Source organism: Trichomycterus rosablanca, chromosome 8 (assembly GCF_030014385.1).
Source record: "Trichomycterus rosablanca isolate fTriRos1 chromosome 8, fTriRos1.hap1, whole genome shotgun sequence".
Classification (NCBI taxonomy): Eukaryota; Metazoa; Chordata; class Actinopteri; order Siluriformes; family Trichomycteridae; genus Trichomycterus; species Trichomycterus rosablanca.
The window spans coordinates 18,165,725-18,188,993 of NC_085995.1; positions in this window are offsets into that span (position 1 = coordinate 18,165,725).

Here is a 23,269-nt window from a genome sequence, read left to right on the forward strand (position 1 = left end):
ATTGTAGAACTACAAAGTGCTTCTATATGGTAAGTGGAGCTGATAAAATGGACAGTGAGTGTAGAAAGAAGTAGGTGATTTTAATGTTATGGCTGATCGGTGTATATACAGTGGGGAAAATAAGTATTTGATCCCCTGCTGATTTTGTAAGTTTACCCCCTTACAAAGACTTGAACAGTCTATAATTTTTATGGAAGGTTCATTTTTACAGAGAGAGACAGAATATCAACAAAAAATCCAGAAAAAAAAAACATTAAATAAAAGTTATGAAATTATTTTGTATTTAATTAAGGGAAATAAGTATTTGATCCCCTACCAACCAGCAAGAATTCTAACCCCCACAGACCGGTTATGTGCCCATGAGGCACACAAATTAGTCCTGTCCCTGTATAAAAGACTCCTGTCACAGAATCAGTTTCTTCCGTTCAAATCTCTCGACCACCATGGGCAAGACCAAAGAGCTATCAAAGGACGTCAGGGACAAGATTGTAGACCTGCACAAGGCTGGAATGGGCTACAAGACCATCAGCAAGAAGCTTGGTGAGAAAGAGACCACTGTTGGTGCGGTAATTCGAAAATGGAAGAAATACAAGATCACAGTCAATCGCCCAAGCTCTGGAGCTCCATGCAAGATCTCACCTCGTGGGGTAAGAATGATTCTGAGAAAGGTGAGGTCAGCCCAGAATTACATGGGAGGAGCTTGTCAATGATCTCAAGGGAGCTGGGAGCACAGTCACCAAGAAAACCATTGGTAACACACTTCGCCGTAATGGATTGAGATCCTGCAGTGCCCGCAAAGTCCCTTTGCTCAAGAAGGCTCATGTACAGGCCCGTCTGAAGTTTGCTAATGAACACCTGAATGATTCAGAGAAAGCTTGGGAGAATGTGATATGGTCAGATGAGACCAAAATTGAGCTCTTTGGCATCAACTCCACTCGCCGTGTTTGGAGGCAGAGAAATGCCCAGTGGGGATGGTGTTCTTGGGGTCTTATCCAGCATTTCTCTGCTCCCAGCTCCCTTGAGATCATTGCCAAGCTCCTCCCGTGTAATTCTGGGCTGACCTCACCTTTCTCAGAATCATTCTTACCCCACCAGGTGAGATCTTGCATGGAGCTCCAGAGCTTGGGCGATTGACTGTGATCTTGTATTTCTTCCATTTTCGAATTATCGTGCCAACAGTGGTCTCTTTCTCACCAAGCTTCTTGCTGATGGTCTTGTAGCCCATTCCAGCCTTGTGCAGGTCTACAACCTTGTCCCTGACGTCCTTTGATAGCTCTTTGGTCTTGCCCATGGTGGTCGAGAGATTTGAACGGAAGAAACTGATTCTGTGACAGGAGTCTTTTATACAGGGACAGGACTAATTTGTGTGCCTTTTGTGCACATAACCGGTCTGTGGGGGTCAGAATTCTTGCTGGTTGGTAGGGGATAAATACTTATTTCCCTTAATTAAATACAAATTAATTTATAACTTTTATTTAATGTTTTTTTTATGGATTTTTTGTTGATATTCTGTCTCTCTCTGTTAAAATAAACCTTCCATAAAAATTATAGACTGTTCAAGTCTTTGTAAGGGGGTAAACTTACAAAATCAGCAGGGGATCAAATACTTATTTTCCTCACTGTATATATATATACAGTGTATCACAAAAGTGAGTACACCCCTCACATTTCTGCAAATATTTCATTATATCTTTTCATGGGACAACACTATAGACATGAAACTTGGATATAACTTAGAGTAGTCAGTGTACAGCTTGTATAGCAGTGTAGATTTACTGTCTTCTGAGAATAACTCAACACACAGCCATTAATGTCTAAATAGCTGGCAACATAAGTGAGTACACCCCACAGTGAACATGTCCAAATTGTGCCCAAATGTGTCGTTGTCCCTCCCTGGTGTCATGTGTCAAGGTCCCAGGTGTAAATGGGGAGCAGGGCTGTTAAATTTGGTGTTTTGGGTACAATTCTCTCATACTGGCCACTGGATATTCAACATGGCACCTCATGGCAAAGAACTCTCTGAGGATGTGAGAAATAGAATAGTTGCTCTCCACAAAGATGGCCTGGGCTATAAGAAGATTGCTAACACCCTGAAACTGAGCTACAGCATGGTGGCCAAGGTCATACAGCGGTTTTCCAGGACAGGTTCCACTCGGAACAGGCTTCGCCAGGGTCGACCAAAGAAGTTGAGTCCACGTGTTCGGCGTCATATCCAGAGGTTGGCTTTAAAAAATAGACACATGAGTGCTGCCAGCATTGCTGCAGAGGTTGAAGACGTGGGAGGTCAGCCTGTCAGTGCTCAGACCATACGCCACACACTGCATCAACTCGGTCTGCATGGTCGTCATCCCAGAAGGAAGCTGACGCACAAGAAAGCCCGCAAACAGTTTGCTGAAGACAAGCAGTCCAAGAACATGGATTACTGGAATGCCCTGTGGTCTGACGAGACCAAGATAAACTTGTTTGGCTCAGATGGTGTCCAGCATGTGTGGCGGCGCCCTGGTGAGAAGTACCAAGACAACTGTATCTTGCCTACAGTCAAGCATGGTGGTGGTAGCATCATGGTCCTGGGCTGCATGAGTGTTGCTGGCACTGGGGAGCTGCAGTTCATTGAGGGAAACATGAATTCCAACATGTACTGTGACATTCTGAAACAGAGCATGATCCCCTCCCTTCGAAAACTCCCTTTTCCAACAGGATAACGACCCCAAACACAACCTCCAAGATCACAACTGCCTTGCTGAGGAAGCTGAAGGTAAAGGTGATAGACTAAACCCAATTGAGCACCTGTGGCGCATCCTCAAGTGGAAGGTGGAGGAGTTCAAGGTGTCTAACATTCACCAGCTCCGTGATGTCATCATGGAGGAGTGGAAGAGGATTCCAGTAGCAACCTGTGCAGCTCTGGTGAATTCCATGCCCAGGAGGGTTAAGGCAGTGCTGGATAATAATGGTGGTCACACAAAATATTGACACTTTGGGCACAATTTGGACATGTTCACTGTGGGGTGTACTCACTTATGTTGCCAGCCATTTAGACATTAATGGCTGTGTGTTGAGTTATTTTCAGAAGACAGTAAATCTACACTGCTATACAAGTTGTACACTGACTACTCTAAGTTATATCCAAGTTTCATGTCTATAGTGTTGTCCCATGAAAATATATAATAAAATATTTGCAGAAATGTAAGGGGTGTACTCACTTTTGTGATACACTGTATATAAATGCATCTTGTCACGTACACTTTGACGAGTGCAGTGCGGATCAGCACAGTTTTCCCATCTCTGTGCAGACGCCATCAATCAGCCAGCATAGGTCGCAACTGCACCAGTTACAAGAGAGTCCCTATTCGGCTTTAATATCCCACCCCTTTCTTAACAACAGGCCATTAAGATGTATTCGAGAGCCCCGCTCTGGTGTCAGCGTGTCTTTTTACCGCTGTGCCACCAGAGCGGCCTGGAGCGATGCTTTTGTTTTTTTTTGTTTTTTCCTCCCCCTTTAGCGCATCCAATTGTTCAATTTGCATCGTGCTTCCTCTCTGTCTATGCCGAACCCTGCCCTGACCGAGGAGATCGAAGCTAACCCATATCCTCTCCGACATATGAGCAGCAAGCCGGATGCATCTTTGCCACCCACACATTTATGAGTTTGGCGCCACCTAGCGTTGCATGCGGAGAGACACACCCTAAGGGCACTCTTCCTCATCTCTGTGCAGGCGCCTCCAATCAGCCGACAGAGGTCGTAATCGCATTCTGACAGAGAGAGACCCACATCCAGTTCTTTGTCCCGCCCCCCAACTGAGCAACCGGCCAATCATTGCTCATACAGCCACCCAGCTTTGAACCGGTGAAGCAGAGCTGGATTCAATATGGTGTATCTAGAATCCAGCTCTGGTTGCAGCGTGTCTTTTTACCGCTGCTCCACCTGAGAGGCTGGAGTGATGGTTTTAACTTGTACCACATGTCGCACACTGTACAAAACACTGCTCACAGAAAGGCATAAAAAGAGCAACTGAACTGTACCAAAACTTACATAAACATAAATAAGTCCTCCTGGGAAACTGCATGGACGAATGAAACTTAAATAGAGCTCTTTGGCAATGCATAGCAGCCTTATGTTAATAGACGAGGAAATGAAGCCTGAGTCCTGATCTCAATCCAATTAAAATATTTAGAAAGAACTGAAATCTGCTGAAATTTAAGTGAAAATAAAGTACCAGCAGGCAGGTGCAAGAAGCTCACAGATGCCTACAAAAATGTACAAAGTACTAATTTCTGAAGATATTGGATATTGGTTATTTTTACTAAACAAGGACAGGTGCCAAAAATGTTAACTGTACTTTTTTAGCACTCATTGTAGGTATACAGTTAGACAGTACTTTTTATTTCCCTGTTTTTTTTTATTAGTGTACCACTGCTAATTACAGGTATTGTACTTCCTGCATTGACACTAAGTTGTTTACAAGTCTTAACAACACTGCTGCACCTGAAACACTCATACCATTACAACCCACACTACTATGTCATTACTGACAGTCCTATGAGAGTCACTTTCAAGTAATAAATAGGGTATATGGAAGTAACACAATTTACAGAGCAACAGATGGTCTACAAGATGCAACTGTATAACCACGAAGTTTGTCTATATGGTAGGTGTAGGTCTTATTAAATGATCAATTAATGTACAACCCCAAATCAGAAGCATAGAAAATGAAAAATAAAAAAACACCTTTTCTTTTATTAACTTTGACTTTTATTTAATTGCAGACAGGACAAAGCTGAGACTTCATTTCATTTATTAATAAACCTTCATTCCTGCATTTCAGACCTGCTACACATTCCAAAAAAAAGTTGGGACAGTAAAGCATTTACCACTTTGTAATGTTGCCATTCCTTTTCACCACACTTGACGTTTTGGCACCGAGGATACCAAGAGATTAAGTGTTTCAGCTTTTATTTTGTCACATTCTTCCTGCAAACACGTCTTAAGATGTGCAACAGTACGGGGTCGTTGTTGTTGCATTTTTCGTTTCAAAAATTGATAATGACACTTTGTCTCCGTCTTCTAACATCCGAAATCTTGGTGTAATTTTTGATAGCAACCTCTCTTTTGACCGCCATGTAAATCACATCACCAAAACTGCTTTCTTTCATCTAAAAAACATAGCACGTCTACGTCCATCACTCTCCTTTTCTGCCGCCGAAACCTTGATTCATGCTTTTATTACATCCAGAATTGATTATTGCAATAGCATCCTTTATGGTACATCTAACAAAATCCTAAAAAAACTTCAGTATATCCAGAATTCAGCTGCTCGCCTCCTTACTCATACTCGCTCCCGTGATCATATTACACCTGTTCTACAAAAACTTCATTGGCTTCCCGTTGCTCAACGCATTCAATTCAAAATTCTTCTATTCACTCACAAAGCTCTCCATAATCAGGCCCCATCCTACCTCACCGATCTGCTCCATCAGCACATTCCCTCCCGTAGCCTTCGCTCTTCTGAGGCTAACCTACTGTCCATACCCTCTAGGACCAAGCACCGGACCTGGGGTGACAGGGCCTTTTCCATAGCTGCTCCATCTTTATGGAATGCTCTCCCCAAACACCTACGAGATTGTCCTGACCTGTCCAAATTCAAGTCACTTCTCAAAACTCATCTATTCAGAGTGGCATTTAACTTGTAACAACACAAAATAAATGCTTTTATTTTTGCTATTCTTTTTAATAGTTTTTATACTTAGATCACGACAGAAATGTGAAGTCCTAGATCCTAAAACTTGTAAAGTTTTCAGTTTCCTGATTGCATGTAAATCTGTCCTGCTTCTGTCTAATTTTAAGAAATTGTTCTATATTTGTTGTTCTCTCTCATAATTTAGCTAATTTTTAATGAACTGTCTTATGCTGCTCTCTTTGTTTTTATCTTAATTATTCTTGATGTTGATGTACTATTTTGATTTTGTACTATGATTTGTATGGTGTATGTACGTATTTGTTTTGATTATTTGTCTTATGTAAAGCGTCTTTGAGTATCTTGAAAAGCGCTATATAAATAAAATGTATTATTATTATTATTAAAATTCTCTATTGGGGACAGGTCAGGACTGCAGGCAGGCCAGTCCAGTACCCGTACCCTCTTCTTCCACAGTCATGCCATTGTAATGTGTGCAGCATGTGGTTTTGCATTGTCTTGTGCATGGACATCCCTGAAGGCAGCATATGTTGCTCCAAGATCTCAATGTAGTACTTTTCTGCATTAATGCTGCCATCACAGAAGTGTAAATTACCTTTGCCAAGGGCACTGACACAGCCCCATACCATGACAAAACCTGGCAGTTGGACTTGTTGCTGATAACAGTCTGGATGGTCCTTTTCGTCTTTGGTCCAGAGCACACGGCATCCATTTTTTTTCATAAAAGACCTGGAATGCTGATTCATCTGACCACAATAAGTGTTTCCACTGTGTGAGGTCCATCCTAGATGCTTCCGAGCCCAGAGAAGTCGACACCGCTTCTGGACATGGTCAACATAAGACATAAGATTTTTTGCACAATAAAGTTTTAAGTGGCATTTGTGCATTTAACTCTGTACAAAAAAACTTGAGAAAGGTTTGCCGAAGTAATCCTTTGCCCATGTGGTTAGATCAGCTATTGTTGAGTGGCAGTTCTTGATGCAGTGCCGTCTGAGGGATCAAAGATCACAGGCGATCAGCTTAAGCTTGCACTCTTGGCCTTTACGCACTGAAATTCCTCTTGATTCTTTGAATCGTTTAATGATATTATGCACTGTAGAGGGAGAAATATGCAAATCCCTTCCAATCTTTCTTGAGGTACATTGTTTTTTTTTTATATTTCAATCATTTTCTCACATTTGTTGACAAACTGGAGATCCACTGATCATCTTTGCTCATCAAAGACTCAACCTTTGCTGGATGCTGCTTTTGTACCAAACCATGATTACAATCACCTGTTGACATCACCTGCTTGGAATCACATCATTATTTAGTTTTTACCTCATTACTAGCCCTAAATTTCCCCAGTCCCAACTTTTTTTGGAATGTGTTGCAGGCCTGAAATGCAGGAATGGAAGTATATTAACAAATTAAATGAAGTTGATCAGACAAAACAAGAAATATCTTGGGTTCAAACTGTCTGCAATCAAATGAAAGTCAACGCAAATGTAAGGAGCACTGCATTTTCATTTTATTTGTAACTTCAATGCTGTACCAACTTTTTCTGATTTGGGGTTGTACATTAGTTGAGTAATGAACCCAAATGTTAATATCAGCATTTTTGATTGTTTTAAAATCTAGGTTTTGTACCTGTGAAAAGAACAACATTACTTCACAGTGACAAAACAGATTGCTGACTGACTCATGTACACTTAGATTTTTCACATTATCAGCTTTGTGAACTGCATATAAACCCAGTAATTAGATTTATTATTTGATTTACTGCAGTAATATTATTGTGTGCATGTAAAATCACTTAATGTTAATAAACAAAACAAATTTACAATGAAGTCCTTGCAATTTAGCCTCTATGCTTGTATAAGTGTTTGGCAGTTGACAAAAGAGTAATTACCTTGCTATAAGGTTAAGGAGTTAAAAGATGTTTTAATCAGTAATGTCTGAATGGTAACGACAAAAAAGAAGCAGACGGTAGACGGTAGGTGTAATAATCCAATTAGATAAGTAATCACACTGGCATTGTTTTAAATGTACTTTATAAGGACAAGTAGTAAATACAGTTTACATATATTTATGTTTGTGCTTTACTGTCTAGGGACATAAAATATGCAGTAGCCAGTAACATTGCCCTTAAAATTAAATTCAAGAGGTATGAAGGGGAAAAGGCACTAGGGCTCACTTATCACATTATAGCCCTACTTCAGATTTTCTCTTTCAACAGTAGGCTCTTTAAAAGAAAAAGAAAAAACATTTTGTCTGGCAAATATTGATTAAATTGGAATTCCTTTTGGTGATATGCACAGTTTTTCTTTTTTGTATTTGACAAATATAACATTTTAGACAACTTGCACACTTTTTACAGGGTGTTTTCCTGCCCTGTGGCCAGTGTTTCCAGCAGGCATCAGACCAACCACAACCTGGACCATAACATTAAAACCACCTCCTTGTTTCTACTCACTGTCCATTTTATCAGCTCCACTTACCATATAAAATAACTCAATGTAGTACATCTGTTTCTCTGCATGCTTTGTTACCCCCCTTTTCATGCTGTTCTTCAATGGTCAGGACCCCCACAGGACCACTACAGAGTAGATATTATTTGGGTGGTGGATCATTCTCATCACTGCAGTGACACTGATCCATGGTGGTGGTGTGTTAGTGTGTGTTGTGCTGGTATGAGTGGATAGAACACAGCAGCGCTGATGGAATTTTTAAACACCTCACTGTCACTGCTGGACTGAGAATAGTCCACCAACCAAAAATATCCAGCCAACAGCGCCCCATGGGCAGTGTCCTGTGACCACTGATGAAGGTCTAGAAGATGACCAACTCAAAAAGCAGCAATAGATGAGTGATCGTTTCTGACTTTATGTCTACAAGGTGGACCAACTAGGTAGGAGTGTCTAATGGAGTGGACAATGAGTGGACACGGTATTTAAAAACTTCAGCAGCGCTGCTGTGTCTGATCCACTCATACCAGCACAACACACACTAACACACCACCACCATGTCAGTGTCACTGCAGTGCTGAGAATAATCCACCACCTAAATAATACCGGCTCTGTGGTGGTCCTGTGGGGGTCCTGATTATTGAAGAACAGGGTAAATGTAGGTTAAAATAGTGTGCAGAGAAACAGATGGACTACAGTCAGTAATTGTAGAAGTTTAAAGTGCTTCTATATGGTAAGTGGAAAGCCGTCATAGCTGTGTTACCTTGTGGTTTTCCATTTTAGTTATGCTGTAATATTTAGAGGTGCTATAGCTCCAAGCTATTCTCTGCACAATTGACATCTTACTTTTAATGATTTTGTTCATATCACATTTAACTACATCTTTTGTACCTTTTTACTCACCTGAGGCTGAAGTTTAATGTCATTGACAATGAAGGTGTGGTTGCAGTGAGGTTGACAGCATTTGATTATTGTTGTTGCTGCTAAGCTGGAGAAACTGGAAAAATGCTCATTCACTTGTACCAGATAAAGCTATTATTCTATCAGGCCGCACATCATTTCGCAATGATAGATACATTGACTCTGGTATGAACGGGATGAGGGTTGCATTTACAACCCCAAATCAGAAAAAGTTGGGACAGCTTGGAAATGCAAATAATAAACGAACAAAAAAAAAAACCACAGAGTTTCTTACATTTACTTTGACTTTTATTTCATTGCAGACTGTACAAACAAGACATATTTCATGTTTTGTCTGGTCAACCTAATTTCATTTATTAATAAACATCCATTCCTGCATTTCAGGCCTGCAACACATTCCAAAAAAGTTGGGACAGTAAAGTATTTACCACTTTGTAATGTTGCCATTTCTTTTCACAGCAACTAAAAGACGTTTTGGCACTGAGGATACTAAGTGATTTAGTGTTTCAGCTTTTATTTTGTCCCATTCTTCCTACAAACACGTCTTAAGATGTACAACAGTACGGGGTCGTTGTTGTCACATTTTCTGTTTTAAAATTCTCCACACATTCTTTTTGGGGGACAGGTCAGGACTGCAGGCAGGCCAGTCCAGTACCCGTACCCTCTTCTTTCGCAGCAATGCCTTTGTGATGTGTGCAGCATGTGGTTTTGCATTGTCTTGTTGAAAAACTTGTTTCCACTGTGTGATGGTCCATCCTAGATGCCTCCGAGTCCAGAGAAGTAGACACCGCTTCTGGACATGGTTAACATTAGGCTTTCTTTGCACAGTAAAGGTTTGCCAAAGTAATCCCTGGCCCATGTGGTTATATCAGCTATCCTTCTTTGATGTCCATTGTTTTTAACATTTCAATAATTTTCTCACACATTTGTTGACAAACTGGAGATCCTCTGGCCATATTTGCTCATCAAATACTCAGCCTTTCCTGATCACTGCTTTTTTCCCAAACCATGATTACAATCACCTGTTGACATCATCTGTTTGGAATCACATAATTATTTAGTTTTTTCACCTCATTACCAGCCCTAAATTGCCCCCATCCCAACTTTTTTTGGGATGTGTTGCAGGCCTGAATTGCAGGAATGGAGGTATATTAACAAATTAAATTAAGTTGAGCAGACAAAACATGAAATATCTTGGGTTCAAACTGTCTGCAATTAAATACAAGTCAAAGTAAATGTAAGGAACACTGCATTTTTTTTTTTTTGCATTTTCCATCCTGTCCCAACTTTTTCTGATTTGGGGTTGTACAAACATAACAACTGGTGCGCCATTACTAACATTATAGACAGACCCCGTTCTTTTGATCTGGGGTACCTAACAGTTAAATGCTTTTTTACCTTTTACATGAGCTTACCGCTGTTAGAGACACCACTGTTTAAATTCCCTCAGATGCTAATGCTAGCATAGCTGTAGGCTGTCTTCCTAACACCATAAATTTACAACAGAACAGCTATCCTGGAGCAGTTTATATCATAGCTCAAGATTTTAACAATGCAGATTTAAGTCTTCCCAAAATTTGAGCAACACCTAAAATATGCCACCAGGGGAAACAATACACTAGACACTGTTTATCAAAATAATAAGAATCCATATTTTAACCACAGCATACACCCCATTAAAAAAAAAAGCTTAACCCATCACAAACACTGTTAAGGTATGGACTGAAAGAGCTACATCACAGCTGCAGGATTGTTTTAAAAGGACTAATTGGGACATTTTTGAGGATCAGGACTTGGATGAGTACACATCTAATGTACTCTGCTACATACAAAACTGTATCGAAAGTGTTACCATTGACAAACACATTCGGGTGTACCCCAGGTAGTATCCTTCTGTCTAATTCCATTATCCCATCTTGTCTGAAGACTACCACAATCATTTCACTACCAAAAAAAGGATTTTAGGCTCAGCCTCAATGACTATCGTCCTGTCACACTTACACCAATCATTACTACATTATATCCTACAATAAATGTATCCCTAAGCCTGGATATATACCCAAATCATTTAAATGCAAAGTCATTAAACCCCTGATTAAGACACCTAATCATGACCTGTTTGTGCTGTCTAATTATAGACCAATATCAAACCTTCATTTTTTTCAAATATTTCAGATTTGAACCTAATCACAATACTGAAACTGCCTTAATTAAGGTAGCTAATTGTCTATTAATGTCTTTGGATGATTTATGTGTCTTCTTATTTTATTAGATCTTACTGCAGTGTTCTATGCTGTAGATAAAAAAAAAGGTTGCTGGAAAGGTTAGAAATTGCAGTAGGTGTTAAAAGACTTGATGATGCTCGGAAACTACAAAAGTTAAGTATGGTGTTCTCAGTATTGGGACCTCTACTATATTTACAATATACATGCTATAATATATATTTATTAGAAAAAGTTGGGATAGTATGTGCATTCCAAAAAAAATGATCCCTCAGACGGAATTGCATCAGGAACCGTTATTCATTAGTAGCTAATATAACCGCATTGGCAGAGGATTACTTTGACAAACCTTTGTCAAGGACTACAATACTTGTCAAGGACTACAATTTGTAAATGTAACCCAATACAGGGTTACATTTACAAATACCACCTTCCTGTGCAAAAAAGAAGCCATATGAATTGTGCTCAGCTTTTTTCAGACATGCAACCACTGTTGGCCTTTACATATAAAAACTAATACTTAACCGGGACTAGATTGCTGCAGGGTTAAGTGGATTCACTTGCAGTGTTTGCTGCCGCTGTGGCAGACTCATTGTCTGATCTTGCCTTGCCACAATGGTGCATGCTTTTACAATATGTAGATGACCTACTCAGGCATAACATTATGACCACCTTCCTATCATTGTGTTGGTCCCTCTTTTGCTGCCCCATACGCAACAAACTGCGATGCACTGTGTATTCTGACACCTTTCTATCAGAACCAGCATTAACTTCTTCAGCAGTTTGAGCTACAGTAGCTCGTCTGTTGAATCGGACCTCACGGGCCAGCCTTCGCTACCCTTGTGCATCAATGAGCCTTATCCGCCCATGACCCTGTCGCAGATTTTCCACTGTTCCTTCCTTGGACCACTTTTGATAGAAACTGACCACTGCAGACCGGGAACATCCCACAAAAACTGCAGTTTTAGAGATGCTCTGACCCAGTCATCTAGCCATCATAATTTGGCCCTTGTCAAACTCACTCAAATCCTTACGCTTGCACATTTTTTCTGCTTCTAACACATCAACTTGGAAGATAAAATGTTAATTTGCTGCCAAATATATCCCACCCACTAACAGGTGCCGTGATAAAGAGATAATAAAAAAAAGCTGCAATTCTGCAAAGGAAAGTTTAAATACCTTGGATTTATTCTGACTTGTGTCTTCATATGCCTCTCCATTAAACATGTTAAACAGATCAAATCCTGAAAGCCACCAGCCAAAGATGTCTATGATGAGTTTTCTGGGACTTATTAACTACTGCAGCGTGTGGATACCAGACTCTCTTCATGACTAAGTATTGTGCTGTTTGCAAGAACAATGGACCTAAAAGCTGCCCTCTGTTCTTCCCCGGCTGTGTGACTCTGTAATTACACTCTTTCATTTTACTTATACACCTGTGAGCATGGTGTAGTCACTAATGGTGAGCTAGCTCAGCAGCACTAGGGGAGGTACCAACTTGTGGCATATCTATCCAGAATTCTAGATGCTATAACACAGGGCATACCTGCATGCTAAAGGGCTAAGGCTTCTGCAACTTTGCTGGTAGAGGATGCTTTATCAGTTTACAAGGTTATATCGAACACAGTCATGGACAATTTGTATCTCCAATTTACCTCTGTCTTTGGACTGTGGGAGGAAACCGGAGCACCCGGAAGAAACCCACGCAGACACGGGGAGACCATACAAACTCCACACAGAAAGGACCCGGACCGTCCCACCTGAGGATTGAACCCAGAACCTTTTCTTGCTGTAAGGCTACAGTGCTACCCACTGAGCCACTGTGCCGCCCCACTGAACTTACTTATAGTTCCTAAAATTAAAAAGACCACAGCTGGTGGAAAACATATTTATTTTCTCAGGCTTCTGATTAGTATAGACAAAGGCTCAGAGCTTTGGGGTTCTTGGTCATAGAAACTTGTGGTGATCAGGGATGTTGGGTTGCTGTCGTTCTGCCTCTCTTGTCCGATCACTCCGGTTTGGGTAGGGGAGGTGGGCGCTGATGTCCTGTGAAAGCCTTCATGACCTTGTTACCTGCTTGCTCTCCCTTTTAGTTATGCTGTAACAATTAGGGCTGCCGGAGTCTAAAACTCTCTGTAAAACTGTTTTACTCAACTAGCATTGTACATTATTAACTACATTCTTTGTTGTTTTACTCCAAAGGCATTCTGATGGAAACCTGTTTACCCGCCGAGGTTAAGGATTAAAAGTCGAGACTGCCGTGACAACGATGCTGCTCCTGCCGGATGTGACGGGTCTGGAGTAATTGCACCAAGAATGACAAGAAATCACTACAGACTTTATTGAAGACTAGAGCGAATAACAACTCTATTATTATTTATTTATTTATTTATTTATCTATTTATTACCAGTTATAACTTTTAGATCATTTAATTCTGTGTTTGTATGCTTTGTGTAAATCGTGTATTTATTTAAAGTATCCTCCAGGCCACCCAAGAAGGATGGGCCCTGCTGAGTCTGGTTCCTCTCAAGGTTTCTTCCTGTAATTTTCAGGGAGTTTTTCCTTGCCACAGTCGCCCTCGGCTTGCTCAACAGGGGTTTTTGTATCTGTTGGTCCTGGATTTTGTAAAGTTGCTTTGAGACAATGTCTATTGTAAAAAGCGCTATATAAATAAAGTTGACTTGACTTGACTAACTTGTAGCCCTTATCCATGCTTGTTCAATTTCCTACACTGGGTGACACAACAGCTTTGTAAATATCTTAGTATTGATTGGAAATTCCATTTTCCATACCACTTACAGCCCCCTGGAATTGTGGGATGCACTAACAGACCTTTTAAAGACTGCCTGAGTATAACAATCCAAAAGACCAGTAAAATTGGGTTGATTCTCTACTTGCTGACTCCTAATATGACAACTGAACTCTCATCCTTTGATGTACTGATGGGCAATCATTTCCTACCTGGCCCTATGCTCTGTGGTGACCTTGACATAATAGTTTCAGACTATACAGTAGTGTTGATTGACAAGCTTTCAAGCTAATGCTGCATCTTCTTTCCCTCTTCCAAAAGGACAATCTAGGAAACTTCCTAGGAAACTGGGAGAGGCAAGCTATAGACTGACTAGGACTGTTTTTTCATGTTATTTGAACTGCTATGATAACTGATGCTTAACATCAATGGATTCATACTCGTAGAATTAAAGAGTGTAGGATGTGATGTGCTGTTTGTTTGTTTTTCTTTTTCTTTTCCTCTCCCCTATTCTTTAAGCAGGAAAAGAAGGATGATAATCACCTTGCCGATCCACCCAGCTGATCATTCTACCTCAAACCATCTGCAAGCGAAAACCAATCATCTGAACCGGTGTTTACAAAGTAGTGCTTGTGCCCCCAGATCTTGTACATACTTTGAACATAACCAGCTTTCGCTGGATTTGCCATGGACTGCATGGCTCCTGGGAAATTACTCTTGTGACATATAACATGACCAAACAATGTTTTGCTCCACTTCCTTAATTTGTACTATTATGCTCTGTATTTTCCTTCTTGAATCCCAGTTATGTAATAGACTGAAACCTGAATTAACACTGAATTTATATCAGAGCAGTTGAAGATGGCACATATCATTGCAGCAGAGCCCTTGCTCTGTGGCCCAATAAGAAACAACATCACAGCACATACAGTGTATCACAAAAGTGAGTACACCCCTCACATTTCTGCAAATATTTCATTATATCTTTTCATGGGACAACACTATAGACATGAAACTTGGATATAACTTAGAGTAGTCAGTGTACAGCTTGTATAGCAGTGTAGATTTACTGTCTTCTGAAAATAACTCAACACACAGCCATTAATGTCTAAATAGCTGGCAACATAAGTGAGTACACCCCACAGTGAACATGTCCAAATTGTGCCCAAATGTGTCGTTGTCCCTCCCTGGTGTCATGTGTCAAGGTCCCAGGTGTAAATGGGGAGCAAGGCTGTTAAATTTGGTGTTTTGGGTACAATTCTCTCATACTGGCCACTGGATATTCAACATGGCACCTCATGGCAAAGAACTCTCTGAGGATGTGAGAAATAGAATTGTTGCTCTCCACAAAGATGGCCTGGGCTATAAGAAGATTGCTAACACCCTGAAACTGAGCTACAGCATGGTGGCCAAGGTCATACAGCGGTTTTCCAGGACAGGTTCCACTCGGAACAGTCTTCGCCAGGGTCGACCAAAGAAGTTGAGTCCACGTGGTCGGCGTCAAATCCAGAGGTTGGCTTTAAAAAATAGACACATGAGTGCTGCCAGCATTGCTGCAGAGGTTGAAGACGTGGGAGGTCAGCCTGTCAGTGCTCAGACCATACGCCGCACACTGCATCAACTCGGTCTGCATGGTCGTCATCCCAGAAGGAAGCTGACGCACAAGAAAGCCCACAAACAGTTTGCTGAAGACAAGCAGTCCAAGAACATGGATTACTGGAATGCCCTGTGGTCTGACGAGACCAAGATAAACTTGTTTGGCTCAGATGGTGTCCAGCATGTGTGGCGGCGCCCTGGTGAGAAGTACCAAGACAACTGTATCTTGCCTACAGTCAAGCATGGTGGTGGTAGCATCATGGTCTTGGGCTGCATGAGTGTTGCTGGCACTGGGGAGCTGCAGTTCATTGAGGGAACCATGAATTCCAACATGTACTGTGACATTCTGAAACAGAGCATGATCCCCTCCCTTCGAAAACTGGGCCTCATGGCAGTTTTCCAACAGGATAACGACCGCAAACACAACCTCCAAGATGACAACTGTCTTGCTGAGGAAGCTGAAGGTAAAGGTGATGGACTAAACCCAATTGAGCACCTGTGGCGCATCCTCAAGTGGAAGGTGGAGGAGTTCAAGGTGTCTAACATCCAGGATTCCAGTAGCAACCTGTGCAGCTCTGGTGAATTCCATGCCCAGGAGGGTTAAGGCAGTGCTGGATAATAATGGTGGTCACACAAAATATTGAAACTTTGGGCACAATTTGGACATGTTCACTGTGGGGTGTACTCACTTATGTTGCCAGCCATTTAGACATTAATGGCTGTGTGTTGAGTTATTTTCAGAAGACAGTAAATCTACACTGCTATACAAGTTGTACACTGACTACTCTAAGTTATATCCAAGTTTCATGTCTATAGTGTTGTCCCATGAAAAGATATAATAAAATATTTGCAGAAATGTGAGGGGTGTACTCACTTTTGTGATACACTGTACTTCTCAACATCTGACTATCTGGTTCCTCTCAAGGTTTCTTCCTGTAACCAATGTTTGTTGTATAAAGTACTATACAAATAAATTTGACTTGACTTAAATCTGACTCTGGCCAAGAGACATTATGATGTTGGGAACAGGGAACTTATAGTAGTTACTATAAGCTTGCCCTTGAGGGATGGAGACACTGGGTGGAGGGAGCTAAACACCAATTCCTGTTCTAGACCAACTGCAAGAGCTTGGCTTATATACAGAAGGCCAATTCATGCCAGACCAAGTGGGTTTCGTTTGTTGTCTGATTTGTCCTGTCTTTTTGTCCTGGTCCAAAGAACACCAAGCCCGACTCTCAAGCCTCTCAAGATAGTAACCTCAATCTTCCTGCCGTATGGTAGTGTTTTTATATTTGAGGGTTTAACCCTCCTATTACCTTTGGGGTCATTTTGACCCCATTCAATGTTTAACGTCTTTAAATAAATGATTGACATAATTTTTTTTGCTTCATATTTGATGACTTTTCCTAATTTAATGGGGACAACTGGGTAAACATAAAATTAACATGATGTTATGTTTTCAATGTCCTGTACACATGTTGTACGCATCGGTGTTCTTTGAGGTCAATTTGACCCCAGGCTGTTTTAGCTGTATAAAACATATAAGAAATATCAACATTTTACACACATTTGTTTTGGTTGTTTAGGAAGATATTGAGGTCACTATGACATGCAATTTTATAATCTTCAAAAAACTTTAAGGCCCTAACCTCACATAACCATAACTGAAGTAGTGCGAGAACCACTAATAGTTTACACAACCTGGGGGAGGGGGAAACATCATCCTCGCAAGATTTTTCATATTTCCCATGCTGTGGGGACAGGAAAATATGGTTTCTGCGAATAGAGACAGAGGATGATGTTGAGGAGGACCCTGATTATGAGGCCTCCTCCTCTGATAAGAATGAGACCCTCAGTGTTGACCCTTCTTTTGTCTCTCAACCACCAGCAAACACACTACCTTCCAAAACTGAAAAGTTATTATGGTCTGTCTCCCCACTGGAATAACAAGGCAGACTTAGTGCTGCTAATGTTAACAAAATGCTTCCAGACCCCACCAGATATGTCAATCATGTCCAAGACATAAGATGACAAAGTTAGAGAGGAGGTGCGTGTATGGGGACAGTTGGAAAGACTTGGATGTGACCCACTTGCAAGCCTACATTGGGTTGCTTATTTTGGCGGGAGTGCACAAGTCAAAAGGCGAAGCGACATCAAGCCTTTGGGCTGCTGACACTGGTAGGGCAATATTTCCAGCCACCATGTCTCTAAACACATTCCATGTTTTCTCCCGTGTCATACGCTTTGATGACAGAGAAACAAGGCAGGGCCGACGAGAGTGTGACAAACTTGCAGCAATATGGGATGTATGGGACAAGTGGGTTCAGCGATTACCCCTTCTTTACAATCCAGGCCCCAACGTGACTGTGGATGAATGTCTAATTGCATTTTGTGGGCTCTGTCCTTTCAGACAATACATGCCCATAATGATGATCTGATTTACAAATAAAATCCTTCTAAATTTTTGAAATTGTGTGTGTGACCCCAAACAGGTTACTATTCCATATAACAGAAATTGTTTTTCATTCCAAATGTTATACATAACAAAAATATGTCACTCATATAAATCCATTAAAACACCAAAAAGATCTCTACTTACAAATGTAGGTCAATCAATGAGATTTGATGGTGATCTGCATATTTCTCCATAGTCGCGCAACAGGTATTCTGGATGTAAAAAGGGGGGGGGGGGTATATGCTTGTATACCCCAAGCATAAAAGGTGTTAGTAAATTTGAAGGTAATAGGAGGGTTAAAGAGGCCATACAGGAGGCTTGGTGGAATTAGCCTGATCCTGGCAATGTCCCTCTAGGGAAATTATTTATCACCACCTTGTTTAGGGGGCATATCTTGCAATCGGGGCACTCTTTCTCCTTTACAGGTCACCCTGGGGCCAACGGAAGACAGGAGTTTTTGTGTAGATGATTCTGGTTGCCCCTTAATAAACAACTTCATGCAAGAGTATGTCGGAGCTTGTAAAGTTTGCACCTACTATAAGGACCCTAGGGCACATTGGACAGACCTACTTCATCTCCTCCCTATTCTATCTCGTCTAATCTGTCACTCGACATCCTAATGGGGCTGCCTTCCTTGTATTGGACAGGTTCTCGAAGGTCTGTAAGTTTGTGGTGCTACCAAAGCTCCCCTAGGCCAAAAAGACCATTGAAATCCTCCTGGACAAAGTGGTACATGTGCATGGCTTACCCAGTAATCTGATGTCAGATTGGGAACCCCAGTTTACTAGCAAATTATGCAAAGCTTTCTGTTGACCTCTAGGTGCCTCTAGGTGTCTCTCCTCCAGATTACCAGTCTACAGACAAACGGAGGGGGTCAACCAGGACCTTAAAATCCCAATACATTCTGGACCCAGCTCTGATTCAGAAAGTCCTTCACAACCAGTTGTCAGGTCTTGGAACATCAGACACCATTTCTAGAGAAGGGGTTCTGTAACGGATTAGCCTCATCTGCTTCCTTTAGCAGCAGGAAACGCAAATCCATCTGTTGGAGTCTGAACAGGACTACGAAACGCAGGAGCTTTGGCACTAATTAACAAAAACCTGCATTTAGCTCTATTTAAGAAAGCCAAAACTGTGACACAACACTGAGTCACTGACTTTAGCCAGAAAGGAAGATAGACACTCAGAAATTCAATCAGAAATAGTTGGGACTTCCTTTTAATTTGTTAATATACCTCCATTCCTGCATTTCAGGCCTGCAACACATTCCAAAAAAAGTTGGAATGGGGGCAATTTAGGGCTAGTAATGAGAACTAAATAAAGATGCAATGTCAAACAGGTGATGTCAACAGGTGATTGTAATCATATTTTGGTACTAAAGCAGCATCCAGGAAAGACGACGAGCAAAGATGATCAGTGGATCTCCAGTTTGTCAACAAATGTGTGAGAAAATGATTGAAATGTTTAAAAACAATGTACCTCAAAGAAAGATTGGATGGGATTTACATATTTCTCGCTCTACAGTGCATAATATCATCAAACGAGAAATCAGTTCAAGAAATCAGGAGGAATTTTAGTGCGTAAAGGCCAAGGGTGCAAGCTTAAGCTGAGTGCCTGTAATCTATGATCTCTCAGGCGGCACTGCATCAAGAACCGCCACTCAACAATAGCTGATGTAACCACATGGGCAAGGGATTACTTTGGCAAACCTTTGTCAGGCACTACAATACAGAGTTACATGCACAAATGGCATTTAAAACTTTACTGTGCAAAAAGAAGCCTTATGTTAACCATGTCCAGAAGTGTCGTCAACTTCTCTAGGCTCTGAGGCATCTAGGATGGACCATCACACAGTGGAAACGTGTATTGTGGTCAGATGAATCAGCATTCCAGGTATTTTTTTGGAAAAAATGGACGCCGTGTGCGCCGGACCACAGACGAAAAGGACCATTCAGACTGTTATCAGCAACAAGTCCAAAAGCCAGGGTCTGTCATGGTATGGGGTTGTGTCAGTGCCCTTGGCCAAGGTCATTTACACTTCTGTGATGGCAGCATTAATTCAGAAAAGTACATAGAGATTTTAGAGCAACATATGCTGGGACGTCAATGCATTTTTCAACAAGACAATGCAAAACCACAAGCTGCACACATTACAATGACATGGCTGGGGAAGAAGAGGGTGTGGTACTGGACTGGCCTGCCTTCAGTCCTGACCTGTCCCCAATAGAGAATGTGTGGAGGATTTTGAAATGATAAATGCAACAACGACGACCGCGTACTGTTGCACATCTTAAGACGTGTTTGCAGGAAGAATGGGACAAAATAAAAGCTGAAACACTAAATCACTTGGTATCCTCGGTGCAAACCGTCTTTTAATTGTGGTGAAAAGGAATGGCAACATTACAAAGTGGTAAATGCTTTATTGTCCCAACTTTTTTTTGGAATGTGTTGCAGGTCAAATACAGTAATGGATGTTTATTAATAAATGAAATGAAGTTGAGCAGACAAAACATGAAATATCTCATCCTGTCTACAATGAAATAAAAGTCAAAGTAAATGTAAGAAACTGTGATTTTTTTTATTTTATTTTATTATTTGCATTTTCCATGCTGTCTCAACTTTTTTTGATTTGGGGTTGTACTACAAATACCATTTATGGAGAAGTTTTAAGATTTGTTAAAATGCAATACAAATGATTTAAGCCTTTATTTAACTGATGAAAGAACAAATAATGTATTGGTCTAATGCAGGGGTGCACAACTTCTTTTTACCAATGGCCGATTTTACATAATCACCTACACCTGAGGGCCACAAATTTTATTTTTACAGACCTATCCACATGAATTTGTAATACAGTTACATAAAATCAGGTACTTACTGTACAAGAAATGTCTTGGTCAATGGGAGATATTGCAGCGTCTTTCTGACACCAACTGATTAATGTCAGGCTCCAGTGAGGTGGTCGCAAGTCTGAGCCTGAAGGTTCTCATCAGTTAGTCTTGTTCGCAGGGGAGATTTATTCAGTTTCATCAAGGAAAACATTTGTTCACATATGTAAGTGCTTCCAAACATGGAGATCCACTTCTGTGCATTTGCAAAGAGATTTGGAAACTGTTCCCTGTCCAGAGACTGATAAAACTTTAGGAGCGTCATCTCCCTGTGCTTACTTCTCATTGCAGCAGAGCACTTCAGTTCAATCATTTCAAGTTGTAATTCATCAGGTACAGTTTCGGTATCTACAGAAAATGGATCAGCAAGTAGTCGGAGTGTAGTCTCTTCATTTCTGAACTGCCCAAATCTTGCATCGAATGCCTGCTTTAAGTCTTCAAGTACACAGGTGTGCCGACTCCAGTTATAGTTCTTTTGAATAAAGGCCTCTTGGCATGTTGGAAAATGTGTCAGATTCCCTTTCTTTAATTGGGTTGCAAAAAAATTCAATTTCATTTCAAATGCACAGACAGTCTCAAACAAGTGGCAAATCAATCTGTCGTTTCCCTGCAGTTTCAAATTAAGATCATTTAAGTGTCCAGTTAGGTCTGTCAAAAAGGCTAGATCAGCAATCCAGTCAGTGTTTTCCATGACTGAGGTGTCCTTTCCCTTCTGCTGTAGAAACAGCTTGATTTCATTTCGCAGTGCAAAAAATCTTTTAAAAAAATTGCCACGACTCAGCCATCTCACCTCTGTGTGGTAGATAACATCCCCATAGGCTGCACTGATGTCCTCCAGAAAAGACTGAAATTCTCTGTGATTTAGTGATCTTGTACGGATGAAATTAACTGCAGATATAACAAACTTCATTATCTCTTTAAACTGCAAATGTTTTCCACACAGTGCCTCTTGGTGAATTATGCAGTGGTAGTTTTTAAGTTCCACTGCTTGGTCTGGTCCTAGATGCCTCTTCAGATATCCTATGAAACCATTCGTCTCACCAACCATAGAGGGAGCACCATCGGTTGTTACGGCTGACAGCTTGCTCCATGGTAAATTCAGGTCCTCCACTGATTTTTTGAATGCATTGAAAATTTCAAATCCAGTTGTTCTACCACACAAGGGCACTAATGCTGCAAGTTCTTGATAGACTTGGCATGTGCCAGTTACACCACGGATAAATATTGAGAGCTGTGCTGTATCGGTATTGTCTGTACTTTCGTCCAAAGCAGCAGAAAAATACGTGATGTCGTTTATTCTGCTTTGTAACTGGCAGTATAAATTATCGGACATATCAACAATGCGTCGCTGAATGGTTGTTCTTGAAAGACTAATGTTTTTAAAGGCCTCTTTGGCCTCTGGGCAAAGTACCTCCAACATACAGTCTTTAACAAATTCGCCATCAACAAATGGGCGAGCAGATTTTGCTATGAGTTCGGCAATTCTGTAGCTAGCAATGGTACATGCTTCAGAATCCTTTCGTCTTTTTTCAAACACACCTTGTTGACTCACCAACTGCTTTTTTAGTGCTTCTATCTTTTGCTTCCTGTCCTCACCTCGGAGATCGCTGAGTTTTGGGTGTTTTGTTTCATAATGTCTCCATAAATTATATTCCTTTGCCACTGCCACGCATTCCAAGCACACCAGACAAGAGAAAACGCCATGGCCCGTTTCATAAAAAAAAATACTTGTATGTCCATTCAGGGTTAAATTTCCTATGCTCGAGATCCACTTTTCTTTTTTTACTCGAACTTGGTTTGGACAAAGACATGGTGCCGCTAAAGTAACTTGTATTTACTTAATTAAGCAGTCACTTTCAGTCGCAATTTCAGTTGCAATTTCATGAAATTACCCGGTGAATTTAAAGTGACAGCATCATTTATTTAAAAATGCATCAGCACCTCCTTTGGCGGGCCGGATTGAGAGTTTTGCCGGGCCGTGTCTGGCCCGCGGGCCGTATGTTGTGCACCCCTGGTCTAATGTATTGGTGGACTAACTTTATTGTAGTTTCTAAATATAAACACATTTTGAATTTAGTACCTGCAACACACTGAACACACACAAAAATTTCATCCCTTTGTGCAAAATGTTGCGAGTTTAAAACAACCATTTGTTAGTGCAGCATCTGACAATAGCAACCACAGATTGTTGAGCAGTTTGAAAAATGCATAAAGTAGTATCCTCTGCTCTCAAGCATGTAACAAGGCAGTGAGAATGACAAACAGATACTCACCACAAACTGAACCCTAGTGCAAGG